The following is a 16,495-nucleotide window of genomic DNA, read 5'->3' as shown; positions in this document are numbered from 1 at the left end:
CAACAAGTGATTTTATTTTTCCCCATGCCTTGCAGCATGTGGGATCTTAGTTCCCTGACCAGGGATCAAACCCATGCCCGCTGCATTGGCAGCTTGGAGTCTTAGCCACTGGACCGCCAGGGAAGTCCCTATAACAAGTGATTTTTGATACTTCCCTTTTTCCCCCAGCCTCCTAGTTCTAGTAATATATTTAGAACTTACTATCGTTTAGTCTTTAAAATTTTTAGTTATTAGTTGGTAAACATGTCAAATGGAACTTTTAAATTCTCGGGGGGGAAAAAGCCCTAAATTTGCATTTAGTCCTCTGGCCATTGATTTTATTTTTTTTCTTACAGTTTATGATCTGCATTAGAGCAATGGTTTCTCATCATTTGCCCCAGGGGATTTAATGAGTGGGTGGGCTGTGTCCATTCTGAAATGTTACCTTAAGAACTTGTTCTCTGTTTGTGCCAATGAAACCCACTATCCAGACTATCCCTAGAAAAGAGCCTGTGATGCTGTTGCTGTTACCTCTATTGGTCTGAACAACACACAGGGTAGTTAATTCAGGTCCACGATTTATTTTTAAATTTATACTAGACATTTGTTTTGGCTTCTTGTCTTGCTGAGTCCTTAACAGTGTTATGGTTTTCAGTTTTCACTCTCTCCTTCCCTTGATCTACTTGGTGTTGGAGGGTCCAACAGTGACTGAAACCGTGGAAAAGGCATTAAAGAGAGGGGATCAGGCAATCCTATCTGTAAGATGGAATGCTGGCTTTTGGCGATCCAGGCTGTATGGAGAAAAGGGCTAGACGTTATCCCATAAACTCCTTATTTCACCAGCCTCTGTCATTCGGAATCCACTAGGACAAGAAGAGAAAGTCCTTTTTAGTTATTTCAGTTTAGCTGATCTATAACTGTATCCGTTTTACTATCATCCCCATCCACCAGGGGAGATGGGAATAGTCAGGGATTTTCCAGACTCCGTAGAATAGGAAATTTTGAGGCTGCCCTTGAATCCCATGGAGGTTGACTCCTGCCTTGATGTACCGTGGAGAGCACTCTCTGATGAGTGGGTGGGCTTGATACGCACCAGAGACAAAGTGAACTTGGCCTTACCTGGAATGAAATCACCTCACACATCTGACAAGTTCCCTTACAATAAGAATTTTGACCAAAGTACCAGAGAGCTTGAGCAACTTTCAATTTCGTTAAAAAAAAAAAAAAAAATACCCAGAGTCACTGGGGAAAAAAGCGACCAACCACCTAAGTCATCCTCCAGGCTGATGTTTGAATGAAGATGGTGAAATTTTACATTCCATCTTTTGTCCTCTCTCCTGGTGCCTCCCAGCCTCAGTTTTGCTGGCAGAACCCCTGTAAAAATGTTGGATTGCTTTAGAGGAGAGCAGAAGTCATCATCCAAATTAGAGGTGTTCCACTTTTCCTACAAGTTGTCTTGAACCTTCCAAATAGACCCTCAGCCTTCTCCAGACTGCGATAATATGCCCTGTGGTTTAGGGGACAGTTCAGTGTTGAATCCAGTTTGGATTCAGGAAGTGTGGTCACCATATTATGACTTTCAGTTAAGGAATTTGGAAACCAAAAATTGAAACTGTCAACTTCAGTCACCAAAACTCCCTCAAGCCAAGTCAACTCTGAACAGAAAGCAGCTGTACTTCAATTGAATGCAGTGCTCCAGACTTCTTGAAGTGACTTTGTTGAGGCAAGACCTCCACATGCTTCAGAGATAATGCTGGAAAGATTGACTTATCTCACTTCTCTGTCCCCCAACGTAGTCTCTGCCTCTCCTGGGAGCATCCTCACTGCACTGTGGTCCCTGTCACTTTGCTGAGAGGACAGTCTGCTTTGAATATCACCCCTCAAATTAAATTTCCATAATGGTTTTTAAATGCAAATGTGGAGATTGAGATTAGTGGCCACGTTGCAGGACACCACTCTGCTCCAGGGCTTCCCTGGTGTCTCAGATGGTAAAGAATCCACCGGCACTGCGGGACATCTGGATTCGACCCCTGGGTTGGGGAGATCCCCTGGAGGAGGGCATGGCAACCCACTCCATCATTCTTGCCTGGAGAATCCCCATGGACAGAGGCGCCCGCGGGTCACAGTCCATGGGGTCGCAAAGAGTCGCACACGTCTGAGTGCCTAAAGCACATACGTACTCTGCTCCAGCTAGGCCTTTTCTCCCTAGACGGTCCTAGGAGCGGCCGTGCCTGGGCTTGTTTGGGGAGCCGCCTACAGTGCGCTTTGCTGTTGAGTCTGCGCACAGGTCCTCATCAGTGCCCCCAGCACAGGTTGAAGGCCTGTGCTCGCCCACTCCCTGTCCCTGGATAGCATACACAGCAGGGGTTGAAGGCCAGGTGACTGCGTCTGATTATTTATTTTCTGCTGCCTGAGTGGTTTAAGAGACAAGGGTAAAAGCCATTTTCTTCATTTCATAGCCGTGGGCCATGTTTCTCAGTCAACATCAAACCAGAAATGCAACACCAGCCTGCAAATTTCAGCTTCGCCTTGCATCTCCCTAAGGTAATGTGCAGCCTGATCTCAGAAGCATGACCACAGAGTCGTTGAAAATACGATTCAACAGTGAACTGAAGTGGCAATGTCATCTTATTTCAAGGCTGGCTGCAGGGCAGGAGCTGGGAGCTCAGCTCTCAACAGAAGGTAAAGAGGGTGTCGGCTCACCTGCTGCTGGGAGTTCACGTTTCCTCGGTGTTCTTGAAAGCCAGTTGCAGCGGCCATGTTTTAAATGTGAGCCCACACACTTTACCCTGAGGTGTTAACACAGAACTTGGAAATCTCAGTAACTAAGGTGAAGATGATTTTCTTTCACGGGAGATGGCTCTTTCAGCCAACTTAGATGTCACTGTATAGAAGTAGTCTAGGGGGGTTATGCATCACCATTAAAATACTACTATTTCAGCAACATGGGAAATTACTGTCCTGAGTTTTTATAACCACTTCTAACTCCCTCATTGTAGGAGTGGCTTATTCATCACCGTATGGACAAGCCATACCACTTAGCTCACCACTCCTGCATTTTCTCCTAGCGGGGAGAGGGGTTTTCTCCTATAGTACTGCGCCACACTGGCCTGGCCTGAATCATTCATACACTGATTCATCAAACCAGCAGAAGCTACCTCTGGGCCCCAGTCACTGTTCGTGGAGTCAGGGAGGTACTGATCAACATGATGGACAAGGTCCTGACCTCATGGAGCTTATGTTCTTGCGGTGGGGAGGAGGGCCTGAACATTAATGTCAAGGAGTAATAAATGTTCTGTGAAATATTGCAGCAGGGAAAAGGAATAGCTCAGGGAGAGGGAATAGGTCTGGGAGGGGAGGGTATGCTACATTCAGTTCAGTTCAGTTCAGTCGCTCAGTCATGTCCGACTCTGCGACCCCATGAATCGCAGCACGCCAGGCCTCCCTGTCCATCACCAACTCCCAGAGTTCACTCAGATTCACGTCCATCGAGTCCATGATGCCATCCAGCCATCTCATCTTCGGTCTTCCCCTTCTCCTCCTGCCCCCAACCCCTCCCAGCATCAGAGTCTTTTCCAATGAGTCAACTCTTCACATGAGGTGGCCAAAGTACTGTGAGTTTCAGTTTCAGCATCATTCTTTCCAAAGAAATCCCAGGGCTGATCACCTCTAGAATGGACTGGTTGGATCTCCTTGCAGTCCAAGGGACTCTCAAGAGTCTTCTCCAACACCACAGTTCAAAAGCATCAATTCTTCGGTGCTCAGCTTTCTTCACAGTCCAACTCTCACATCCATACATGACCACTGGAAAAACCATAGCCTTGACTAGACGGACCTTTGTTGGTGAAGTAATGTCTCTGCTTTTCAATATGCTATCTGCTGCTGCTGCTGCTGCTAAGTCTCTTCAGTCATGTCCAACTCTGTGTGACCCCATAGATGGCAGCCCACCAGGCTCCGCCGTCCCTGGGATTCTCCAGGCAAGAGTACTGGAGTGGGGTGCCATTGCCTTCTCCTAGGTTGGTCATAACTTTTCTTCCAAGGAGTAAGCATCTTTTAATTTCATGGCTGCAGTCGCCATCTGCAGTGATCTTGGAGCCCCAAAAAATAAAGTCTGACACTGTTTCCACTGTTTCCCCATCTATTTCCCATGAAGTGATGGGACCAGATGCCATGGTCTTAGTTTTCTGAATGTTGAGCTTTAAGCCAACTTTTTCCCTCTCCTCTTTCCCTTTCATCAAGAGGCTTTTTAGTTCCTCTTCACTTTCTGCCATAAGGATGGGGTCATCTGCATATCTGAGGTTATTGATATTTCTCCCAGCAATCTTGATTCCAGCTTGTGCTTCTTCCAGCCCAGTGTTTCTCATGATGTACTCTGCATATAATTTAAATAAGCAGGGGGTGACAGTATACAGCCTCGACGTACTCCCTTTCCTATTTGGAACCAGTCTGTTGTTCAATATCCAGTTCTAACTGTTGCTTCCTGACCTGTGTATAGGTTTCTCAAGAGGCAGGTCAGGTGGTCTGGTATTCCCATCTCTTTCAGAATTTTCCACAGTTTATTGTGATCCACACAGTCAAAGGCTTTGGCATAGTCAATAAAGCAGAAATAGATGTTTTTCTGGAACTCTTTCGCTTTTTTGATGATCCAGCGGATGTTGGCAATTTGATCTCTGGTTCCTCTGCCTTTTCTAAAACCAGCTTGAACATCAGGAAGTTCACGGTTCATGTATTGCTGAAGCCTGGCTTGGAGAATTTTGAGCATTACTTTAGTGGGCAATAAAGATGGCTAAATGTGACATTTAGCAGATTCTTGCGTGTAGTGAGGGCACTATGCATATGAAGGTCTGGGGAAGTGTATTCCAGGCTAGGGGAGCAGTGGACACAGGTCCCGAGGTGGGAGCGAGCTTGATATGTTAGGGGAACCACAGGAGGTCCCCGGGGCTTGAGTGGAGTGAAATAGGCAATGCTGGCAGATGGTGCAGATAGGTAGGCAGAACTTCGTTGTCCACGGTAAGAATTTAAGGTTTATGCTGAGCATGGTTCAAACAACAACGAAAAAAAAAGAAAAAACAACCGGAGGGTTTGGTGCAGGGTCACCAGTTGATCTGATCTACATTTTTAAAAGATCACTAGCCATTGTGTGAAAAATTATCTGAAGTATGGCTACAGTGGAAGCCGGGGGAGTATTAGAAGACTGTAACATTAATGATGAAGTAAAGGACTTCCTTGGAGCAGGAAACGGCACCCCACTCAGGATTCTTGCCTGGAGAATTCCATGGTTGGAAGAGCCTGGTGGGCTGCCATCTGTGGGGTCACACAGAGTTAGACATGACTGAAGCGACTTAGCAGCAGCAGCAAGGGACTTCCTGGTGGTCCATTGGTTAGGAGTCTGTGCTCCCAATGCGGAGAGCCCGGGTTCGACCCTTGGTCAGGAAACTAGATCTCATACGCCACAACTAAGGGTCCACATGCTGCAATGAAGATCTCATGTGCCGCAACCAAATTAAAAAAAAAAAAAAGATGAAGTAAGAGGCAGTGACTGGAACTAGGATGGGAGCAGGAGAGAGAGAAGTCCTCACATGAAGGATGTCTAAGGATGCAAGTGGGCCCAATAGGACTGACGATTGCCTTAAATGTGGGGTGTGGGAAAAAGAGAGGGAAAGTATAGGAGCCCCAAGATTTCCCTGAGCAACTAGCAGAACGGTGATACCATTTACTGTGTTGGAGACACGAATCTAGCAGGTTCAAGTTTGATCCCATCAGGTGGAATATGTAAATCACAATTCCAAGCCGAAATGCTAAGTAGGCATTAGATCCCTGCTGGGGCTATAGATAGAGACTGAGCCATCCCTGTGAGATGGCACAGGGCTCGGCACTGGCTGTGCTCGCCAAGCGAGTGGATGTGCAGAGTGAAGAGGGTTGAAGGCTTAACCCTATGGCGCGCTGAAGAGGATGAGCCAAGAGGAATGGGAGGACAGCCAGGGAGGTAGGAGCCCAATCCAGGCTGACCTGCAACTCAGGGGAAGGAAATGTTTCAAGGAGAGAGTGACCCGCTGTGCTAAAGGGTGGACTGAATAAGGTGAATACAGAATTAACCAAAAGGTTTGGCGACCTGAAGGCCACTTGACGAGGAGTTTTGGCGACTCGTGAGGATGAAAGCTGGTCACATAGGGTTGAGAAAAGAATGGGTTTGGAAAGTGGAAGCAGAAGAGGCGGCATTTTTGAGTAGTTTTGCTGTGTGAGGAGTTGGGGGTGGGAGACGTAGGTGGAGGAGATGCAAGGTGATCAAAAGGTACAAACTCCCAGCTATAAAAGAAGTAAATATAAAATAAATGTAAATAGCCGCCTGCCAGTGCTGGAGACATAAGAGATGAGGGTTCGATCCAGGGGTTGGGAAGATCCCCTGGAGGAGGGCATGGCAGGCCACTCCAGTGTTCTTGCCTGGGAATCCCCATGGACAGAGGAGCCTGGTGGGCTACAGCCCATGGGATCCCACAATGTCAGACATGACTGAAGCAACTGAGCGTGCGTGGAAAGTAAGAAGTGATAAGTGGTGTAATGTGTAGCATGGTGAGTATAGTTAATAATACTGTATTAGATTCTTAACAGTTGCTGATAATAGATCTTAAAAGTTCTCATCACAGGAAAATAATTTTGTAACTACATATGGTGACGATGTTAACTAGATTTAATGTGGTGATCATTTCACAATATATACAAACATTAAATTAGGTTATTCACCTGAAACTAACACTGTATGTCAATTATATCTCAATTAAAATATACACATCTCTATCTCTCTCTATATATACCCACATACATACAAATACATATGAAAAGTGAAAGTGTTAGTCATGTCCAACTCCTTGTGACCCCACAGATGGTAGCCCGCCAGGCTCCTCTGTCCATGGAATTCTCCAGGCAAGAATACTGGAGTGGGTTGGCTGTTCCCTTTTCCAGGGGACCTTCCTGACCCAGGGATTGAACCCTGGTCTCCTGCATTGCAGGCAGATTCTCCACCCCCTGAACCACCAGGGAAGCCATGTGTATAGGGCTAGGTCAGTTGGATAGCTACATGGGACAAAAAGGAAACGACTGTACCTCATTCCTCACTCAGAAGTCAATTTTAATTGTAATATCATTTCAATGAGTAAGTAAAACTAATGCCTCTAGAATACAGTATAGAATAGTTTCACGACTTCAGCCAAAGGAAGTGCTCCTTAAAACAGAATACAAAAATGGCAACCATAAGGGAAAAGGTTGATAAATTGGATTACTTTAAGAATTTCTATTCATCAAAACACCACGAAGAGAGTGAAAAGGCAAATCTTAAGAGAGAAGATATTTGTGAAGCATAAGCCAACAAAGGGCTCGCATCCAGACTATATAAAGAACTACAAATCAGTAAGAAAAGGCAACTGAACAGAAGAAATGAGCAATGAGAAATGAGACTGAAATAAGCACTTCGCAGGAAGTAAATATCTAAATGGCCAATAAGCATATGAAATGTACTCAACAGCATCGCTAATTAGGGACACGCAGATTACATTCACAACGAGATGCCACCATTCATCCACCAGAATGGCAAAAACTAAAAAGATGGGGAAAAACTGCCTGCTGACAAGGATACAAAGCCACTAGCTTCTCATACATTGCTGGTAGGAGTGCAAGTGGGTGCAACCAGTTTGGGACGTGATCTGGCATCATCTGTTAAAGCGGAACACACTGTCTCAGTTGTAACAAAATTCCTCTAGACGACTGGGTGGCTTATAAACAATAGAAATTTATTTCTCACAGTTCCAGAGGCTGGGAAGTCAGGATCAAGGTGCTGGTGGATTTGGTGTCTGGTGCAGGCCAGACACAATCTATAGATGATAATCTTCTCTTGTACCCTCCTATGAGGGAAGGGGCGAGAGGGCTTTCTGAGGTCTATTTATAAGGGCACCAATCCCACTCATGACATATCTCCCCTCATGCCCTAATCACCTCCCAAAGGCTCCATCTCCAGATACCCTCATAATGGGGGTTAGGTTTGAGTATATGAATTTTGAGGTGACATAAACATTCAGTCTCTAGCACGGACCCATATCTGATGACCCAGCAATACCATTCTTACGTACATACCTAAAGAATGTTCAGTAGCATTCACAATAGCTGCAAAGTAAGAAACAATCGTATGTGCATCATAATAAAAAATACATATAGTGACATATGGAATATTATACAGTAATATAGGTGAGTGAGTTATGGTTACAAGTGAAAATAGATGATGCTCACAAACTGTTGGGCAAAATAAGCCAAGGACTTAAAAAATACGTGTTGCGGGACTTCCTCGGTGGTCCAGTGGTTAAGAATCTGCCTGCCAACGCTGGGGACTTGGGTTTGATCTCTGGTCCGGGAGAATCCCACATGCTACTGGACAGCTAAGCTCCTGCGCCACAACTACTGAGCCTGCTTACCTAGAGCTCAAGCTCCTCCCAAGAGAAGCCCCCACACAGCAACCAAGAGTAGCCTCCAGTCACCACAACCAGAGAAAGCCAGAGCGCAGCAGCAAAGACCCACTGTAGCCAAATAAATAAAAGGTTTTAAAAAATACATGGATAATTCCGCATCTATAAACTGCTTAAAATGGCAAGATGAATGATAATGTTTATGGACGGATGCCTATGTGGTAAAACTGCTGCTGCTGCTGCCGCTAAGTTGCTTCAGTCGTGTCCGACTCTGTGCGACCCCACAGATGGCAACCCACCAGGCTCCCCCGTCCCTGGGATTCTCCAGGCAAGAAGACTGGAGTGGGTTGCCATTTCCTTCTCCAATGCATGAAAGTGAAAAGTGAAAGTGAAGTCGCTCAGTCGTGTCCGACTCTTCGCGACCCCATGGACTGCAGCCCACCAGGCTCCTCTGTCCATGGGATTCTCCAGGCAAGAGCACTGGAGTGGGCTGCCATTGCCTTCTCCGAGATGTGGTAAAACTACATAGAGAAATAAGGAAGAGTTATCATAAATGGATAGCAGTTACGTTCCTGAGGGTCAGAGTGGGTACTGATGCATGCATGCCTGGGGGCACGTTCAGTCACTTTCGACTCTTTTCAACCTCGTGGACTGTAGCCTGCAGGCTCCTCTGTCCATGGGATTTCCTAGGCAAGGATACTGGAGTGGCTTGCCATTTCCTCCTCCCAGGGATCTTCCTGACCCAGGGAACAAACCTGCGTCTCCTGCGTCTCTTGCATTGGCAGGTGGATTATTTACCACTGAGCCCCCTGGGTACTGATGAGACGGGACACAAATGGGTCTTCAGGGGTCTTGGTGATGTTCTGTTTCTTCGGGTGATTAACGGATCTACTTAATTATGGTAATTTATCAAGCTGTACACTTCTTTTGTGTGCTTCACTGTGTGTCTTATACTTCACAATGTAAAGAGTTCAAGATAAATTTAAACTTATCCCTGTTACAAAGTCATTTCCGCTCCCTTGATAATTACTAGTGATTGACATTTGTTGAGGAGCATTCTGAGCCAGAAGCTGTATTAATTATTTTATATGTATTATCTCTGACTGCAATAATCCTAAAAGTTAGCTAGTTTTGTTATCCTCATTTCCAGATAAGAAAACTGAGGCTTGGAGGGGTAAGTAACTTGCCAAGGGTCATACAACTAGTAAATGTCAGCCCTCCCTAGATATCTGGCTCTTAACTGCCGTGTATTCTCTCCATACACGCGTCATCCTGCCGATAGATGTTTAGGGCAGCCTTCAAATCCCTCACGGCATCTATTCCAGTGCAGTTGTACAGTATAAGCTCTCAGTAAATGTTGAGTGAATAATAAATAAAAACCCCATTCTTTTCATCCTCTTCCTCTCACGTACTGGGTGTTGCAGTGCAAGATTTTCTTGCCTGGGCGAAGTTCCTAAAGTTTCAAGCGGAGGAAAAATAACAGGAAAGCCTCCTGCTTGAAGCTGATGCAAGTTTTGCTCGCTGGGGTCTGTCAGACAAATTCCCTACTTCCTTTTTTACTTTCCCTGAGCTCCCAGACATCTGCCTAACTACATCGTGTTCCTCCCTTGGCCTGCCACCCAGGAAGCGGAGATGGAGATGTAGCCAGGCTGTGTGCATGCCCGCTGCTTCCGCCTCCGGAGGGGGTCCCAGGTGCAGCCCCTCTACAGGCCCCAGGTGGGCCAGAGGGTGCAGGGCGCTGAGCCCAGCTATTCCAAATAAAACTCCCAGTCCCCCCATCGCTGCTGGTTTCTCAAGGTCTTCTGAGGCAAAAAGACTTGGGAAGGGAAGTAACTGGGGGTCTGGAACTTTCAGGCTGTGTTCAGGGGCGGTGTGTCAAAGTTGGAGCCACTCACCCATGCAGTTGTGCACAGAGCATCTGCGTGGGGCTCCGGGAGGCATCCCCAGCTCAGCCTTTGCCACCTGCCTTCCCTGGGTGCTCTTCCCCTGATGTCAGAAGATTAAAAATAAACAACCACAAAGAAAGGAGAAATCAAAGTTTGAGAACTCTGCATATGGTTTCCTGGATGATTTTGGCCACAGTTTCAAGTGGTCCAAAACAGCTGATTATTAACAATTCCCTACCGACCACTCACCTCTCCCACACTGGCTCCTTCTGGCTTTTGACTGCCCACCCACTGTATGTTCCTGTTACCAGGACCTGAATTCTAGAGGTCCCTGGACGTCCTTGCTTATCCACACCTACCCAGGCCCACCCACGAGTACTGTCCATTTGGACCTGACAGTCTTTTAGATACAGGAGAACTTGGGCCAACCCTTTGTTTTATAGACAGCATGAACCCTCATAAATAATGTCCTTAGAGTGAGGATTACTGGGCACTGCAAAGGTTACAGGTGGTCTATAATGTCCTTCAGGAAAATCTCTATAAATCTGTGGAGGGTGATGTAAAAGGGTCAAGGTCTCTCCTAGGTCTTTTTTCCATAATTTCTCCCTCTAGCTGTGATAAATGATGTTTGCCGAGGCCTGAGTGTTAATACCCTTCTTAACTGATAGAACCTTGAGTTTGTTCAAGCATCAGCCTTTCAGGGGAAATGAGTATTCCCTACCCAGCCCCCAGGGGTGAATCTTTGATTAACCCAAGGCTATCACTTTCCTTGCCAGTGTCCATGCCTAGGTTTAGGAATGGACATGTGACATAATTCTGGCCAATGGGGTTTGAGGAACCCTGAGTACTGGGAAAGTAAAAAAGCAAATTAGTAAGGTGGGCCATGCAAATTAGTAAGGTGGGTCATGCAAATTAGTAAGGCTGGGTCATGTGTCCTCTGGAGGCCCTGGGTGTTGCTCTGGGAGTATATGAGGCCTGGAGCCCTGGTGTCCACATTGTGATCATGGAGTGAGAGACTTGAGGGCAGAAACCAAGACGTGGGGCTAACAGAGGCAAAAGATGAGCAGAGCCTGGGCATCAGACAAACTGCTCTATCTTTGTGATTTTTGTTGCAAGAGGTGGTATGTTAATACTTTTCTTTTATTGGTTGAGTTGGGTTTGCTTAAACACGTGCTGCGATTCATGGGGTCGCAAAGAGTCGGACACGACTGAGCAACTGAACTGAACTGAAAGCTGAAAACCTCCTAACTGATCCGTTTGCATTTGACAAGCATGCAGGCTTCTCTCCCACTTCCTGTCCTCCTGGCATTAGGGCACCAGTTTCAGACTAGCTTTCTTCTTAGGAGAGATTGGGTTTTTAATGAGATCCTTATAATTTGTCAAGTGTGTCTCCTTCTCACCAAATGCTTGGTCAAGGTTAGACTTTTAGTCTCTAGGTGTGGGATAGAACAGTGTTAAACGAAGTCCCCAGTCAGGTCCATCAAAATGACATGGGATCTTCCCAACCCAGGGATCAAACCCAGGTCTCCCACAGAGCAGGCGGATTCTTTATTAGCTGAGCCACAAGGGAAGCCCATGTTTATAGTAGTAGTATTCATAATAGTCAAAAAGGAGAAATAACCCAAATGCCCATCAACAGATGAATGAATAAACAACAGTAACAAAATGTGGCATATATATACAATGCATAACTTTTGATAAGAAAGAAGAATGAAGGTATGATTCTTGCTACCATATGGATGAGCCTGGAAAATGTTATTTGAAGTGAAAGCCAATCACACAAAAAAAGACATATTGTGTGTTTCTGTTTATATGAAATGTCCAGAATAGGCAAATCCAGAGAGACAAAAAGTGGGTTAGTGGTTGCCAGGGGCCAGGTGTTAGGGAGAATGAGGAGAGATTGCTGAAAGCTGTGAAGATGCTCAAAAATTACATTATGGTGATAGTTGTGCAACTCTGAATGTACTAAAAGCCATTGAATTTTGCACTTTAAATGGGTAAATTTTATGACATGTGAATTATATCTAAATAAGGATGTTTTCAAAAGAAATCAATCTAATTAAATCACTTTGCTTTCTGAAATTATAAGAATTGGAATTGCTCCCATTCATCTGTTAAAAAGTAACAGTATAGGCAAAAGCATTTCCTCTATAGAATAACAGTAAATAGGATTTGTATGCATCTGAAAAAGATCATCTGTGGTGCTTAAATTATAGATTCCCTGGCATCACCTGAGAATTACCTATTGAACCCTCTTCTGGGGATGGATAGCTCCCCAGAGATGCCAAAGTTGGGCAACCCAAACCTCAGAAGAGCATTCTGATTTTCACCATAATGTTTCCTGGCTAGTAGAAGGTGTTTATTTGCATAAAGGATTCTGCGTGTTTGCTACATAAGCATAATGCAATGAATGATGAGTATATGGTTATAGCAGAGTTTTACAATCAGACGTAACTCAGATAGTAAAGAATCGACCTGTTATGCAGGAGACCCAGGTTCAACCCCTTGGTTGGGAAGATCCCCTGGAGAAGGGAATGGCAACCCATTCCAGTATTCTTGCCTGGAGAATTCCATGGACAGAGGAGCCTGGTGGGGTACAGTCCATGAGGTCACAAAGAGTCGGACATGACTGAGCAACTAACACTTTACATAACTTATCTTGAGTACTGGCTCTGTTAACCAGAAAGCTGTGTGGGCTCTGGCAAGTCACTTTAACCTCTTCAAGTCTGTTTTATAATCTGTAAAATGGGGATAAAGATATTGCCTCCATGGGGCTGATGTAATAACAAGTTTCAAAAATCTGAGGTGCTTCATACAGTGTTTGGTATCTAGTAAGCTTTTATCTGAGCGGGTATGGAATTAATCTCTTCAGAAGTCCATCCTTATATCAGGTGAAAAAGCACTGTATTGAAAGAACATTAGCTCAAGTGACGCTCAGAATTGCCTTTATTGAACTGCTAGCCATGTGATGAAGTCTGTTGTACATAAACCCCATGAGAGTAAGGCTCCACTTTTGGCTGCAGGCTGTGTTATCATTTGTCTGAAGGGTAGTGGTTCTTAAATATTTGTTGGCTGCATGGGAGATACAGGGTTTTCAGCAATTATTTTGAGTTAATATCCCCTGTATCCCCTGACATATAGGAGCAGCGCAACTTGCCTGATTGTGGACACCTGGTGTCTTGGTTGGCCTGGCTGCTGTAACGAAAAATCATGGACTGAGTGGCTTAGTCAAATGATATTACTTTCTCACAGTTCTGGAGACTGGCAAGTCCAGGACCAAGGTGCTGATGGATCTGGTTCCTGATGACACATCTTCTTGGCTTGGAGACAGCTGCTCTCTAGCTGTGTCTTCCCAGCTGTGTCTCTTCCTAAAACGTCACTAATCCCATTATAAGGGCCCCACCCTAATGCCCTCATCTGACCTTCAAAGGCCCCATCTCCAGTTCCCATCACATTGGGGCTTAGGCCCTCGACATATGAGTTTGGACATGATGGAGCGACTGAACTGAATATGAATTCAGAGGAGATCCAGTTGAGTCCCTAGCACCTGGCATTCCTCACCCAGCCCCAGCTTGCCATCAGGTAGGTGTCTGTGATGATTCCATCTCGCTACCCCGCCCCACCGCCCTGCCTCAGCTATACCTGCCAGGGGTCTGCCTTTCTGCTTCTGCCCATTCCTCCTCCTTGGCTCCACACCCCTGCCCACAGACTTGGCCAGGTTTTTCCTTTTTTAAAATTTATTTATTTGGCTGCATCTAGTTGTGTGCGTGTGCACACACACACACACACACACACACACACACACAGAGTTTCATTTATTTATTTGACTGTGCTGGGTCTTCATTGCCACGTGGGATTTTCTCTAGCTGTGGCTAGCAGGGGCCACTCTCTAGCTGTGGTGATGGCTTCTCTTGTTGCTGAGCACGGGCTCTAGGGCACATGGGCTTCAGTCCTTGCAGCACCCAGGCTCCCGAGCACAGGCTCAATACTGTGGCACACTGGTTCAGTTGCCCTGTGGCATGTGGGATCTTCCTGGACCAGGGATCAAACCTGTGTCTTCTGCATCAGCAGGCAGACTCCTCATCACAGAGCCCCCAAGGAAGACCTGGCCAGCTTGTCTTCATGGTACAGGACCCTGTTGCTATTGACCAGCTGGGCTGTGCTCTGCCCTGCTCAGCTGTCCCAGATCCTTACCTCTAAAGCCTCAGTAGGCAATATTTGTAGAGCCTCCTGACAGATCTTTATGTTCTCAAAATTCCTGTGATTGCCACCTAGGAGAATGCCAGCAGACATAAAAATAGTTTTGAAAAAGGTTTTTGCTCTCATCATGGTAGGACCAAGGACTTTGCTAGAAGAGTTGGCATGCTCTGTTTTGCTAAGCTAATGGGTCCAAATTGCACAGTCTTTTCTACTGGCACTTCCCTTTCTCACGTGCTGAAGATTATCACCACGAAGCGGCATCAACACTCGCGCCTCTTAGGCCTCAAGGAAGCAGCTTCTGCTCCTTCTTCTCTGCCAGCGGTGTTTGTTCACGGGCATTGTTTTCTAGCACGCCTCACTGGATGATCACTTGTCTGGATTTCTAACCTCTCCCTCCACAGATTGTTTGCTTTCTCTCCTAGAGCTGGTGTTTCCTACACCTCCCAAATTAGCATCATCTGTGAATTTCATCACACACTTTATCCCACTTCTCCAAGCTCATTAACAGTGATGCTCTCCATCATGGCAGGAGAGGGCAGGGCTGCCTTGAGCTCTGAGGGGCGTGGCCACCAGTGCCAGGAGCTGTCAGCCTGTTCTGGGGATGGAGACAGCATCTTCTAGAAAAAGGAACTCTTAGGCCACTTGAGACACTGGTTGGGAGATTACATAGTCAACAGTGGGTGATGAGAGAGGACTCCTGGACGCCTAAGGGACCTAGTCCTTCCTCTCAGACTGAGAAGCTTTCCCCAGGCCTGAGCTGGGGGCTCAGAGACATCAGAATACCCCTTGTTCTTGGTGTTGAGGGGAGAGGCCACATGGCCTGACTGTCTTCTTGGTCCAGAGGCTCCCACCCAGCTAAGAGCTTTTTTAACCCATATGTCTTCCATCATGGTCCCAGGAGTTGTTTAACCAGCTACTTACATCCTAAGTCATTTCTTTATTACTTTACTTCACCGATGTTATCACCGGGCCTGGCAGAATGTAAATACTCAAGTATTTAACTGAAATGTGTCTAGTTCTACAAACCAACTAGTTGTTGATATCAGATCATCGTTATTGCCACACTGAGAGTTTCCGGTCAAAAGTAAGACTTGACATTTTAGTTGGCCTGTTCAGTTTGAAAATGGGGTTACACCAATTTCATTAATTTAAAAAGCACAGCTTTGTTGAAATGTAATTCACATTCCATACAATTCACTCCTTGTAAGTGCACATTTCAGTGTCTTTTAGTATATTTACAGGGTCAGGAAACCATCACCACAATCTAATTTTATTGTATTTTCATCACCCCAGAAAGAAACCTTATGGCCATTAGCAATCACTCCCTATCTACTCTACTCTCAAATCCTCAGCCCCAGGAAACCGCTAATCTACTCTGTGTCTCTATAGATTTACTTATTCTGGATGTTCATGTAAATGGAATCATACAGTGTAGGGTCTTTTGTGACTGGCTTCTTTCAGCACTGCGTCTTCAAGGTACACCTGTATTGTGGCATTTATCAGAACTTCATTCCTTTTTATTATCCAACAATATTCCATTATATGACTGTCCCACATTTTACTGATGAAGATTCAGGTGGTTTCCAATTTTGGCCTTTAAGGAAAATACTCCTGTGAATATTGTGTATATGCTTCTGTACAGAGTTTCATTTCCATTTCTCTTGGGTGTATACTTAGGAGTGGAATGGCTGGGTCATAGGGTACCTATGCTTAAGGTTTGGGGAACTGCCAAACTGCTTTCCAGAGTAGCTACACCATTTTACATTCCTACCCACAGAACACGAGGGTTCTAATCTCTCGGTATCCTCATCAGTACTTACTGTCTGTGTTTTGGAGCACAGCCTTCCTAATGGGATTATGCTGAGTTTTTGATTTACATTTCCTTGGTGACCAACAGGATCTTTTCATGTGCTTTTTAGGCAGCTTTAAATCATCTTTGGAAGAATATCTGTTCAGGTTCTTTGTCCATTTAGAAAATTG

This window comes from Capricornis sumatraensis, chromosome 5 (assembly GCF_032405125.1).
Source record: "Capricornis sumatraensis isolate serow.1 chromosome 5, serow.2, whole genome shotgun sequence".
Classification (NCBI taxonomy): domain Eukaryota; kingdom Metazoa; phylum Chordata; class Mammalia; order Artiodactyla; family Bovidae; genus Capricornis; species Capricornis sumatraensis.
This window is presented reverse-complemented; position numbering follows the sequence as displayed.